This window comes from Nanorana parkeri, unplaced genomic scaffold (genome assembly GCF_000935625.1).
Source record: "Nanorana parkeri isolate BGI_ZX_2015 unplaced genomic scaffold, ASM93562v1 scaffold21, whole genome shotgun sequence".
In the NCBI taxonomy this organism is placed as follows: Eukaryota; Metazoa; Chordata; class Amphibia; order Anura; family Dicroglossidae; genus Nanorana; species Nanorana parkeri.
The window spans coordinates 2,435,974-2,436,500 of NW_017306289.1; the positions used below are offsets into that span (position 1 = coordinate 2,435,974).

Sequence of the window (527 nt, forward strand, 5' to 3'; positions counted from 1 at the left end):
CCCACTGTTTTTGTGCACTGGGTGTCATTTAAAATATCTGTCCCAGCAAACCTGTCTGTTAAAAAAAATAACTTTTGTTACCAAAAATGGTTTCCATTTAACATTTTGTTAACCCTAATCAGTCCTAACTCCATCTCCCCATTTTCTCCTTTATTTGTAGAATTGCTTGAAACATAAAACATACAAAATAACGTAAAAATCCTGGCATGCTTTGTTTCAGGTCATAATAATCAGGACGATTCACAGAATAAAATCTGCACTTCATATCTACAGTAGCATTAGTCTTTTTAAAACCAACACAGATCAAACTAAATGTTACTGTGCCTAAAGCAGAAAACATTCTGCAGTTTATCAATAGTCATTCTAATACTTCTCCACAAGGTGGCAGTGTGCTGAAACCAATTATCTGGGGAAACAAGACTACAGTACTACGTCCAGGCCTTTTCCTGAAACAGCACACCCACACTCCAAAGACATGCTAGAAGGTTAACTGGCTCCTGTCTAAATTGGCCCTATATATATATATA

The 527-nt window shown here is 36.2% G+C and overlaps 1 protein-coding gene across 1 annotated transcript in view; it reads right to left on the reverse strand.

Moving 5' to 3' along the window:
* Positions 1 to 527, reverse strand: part of TXNDC9 (thioredoxin domain containing 9) — a 7,930-nt gene that overhangs the window by 573 nt on the left and 6,830 nt on the right. The gene's annotated exons all lie outside the window — the stretch shown is intronic.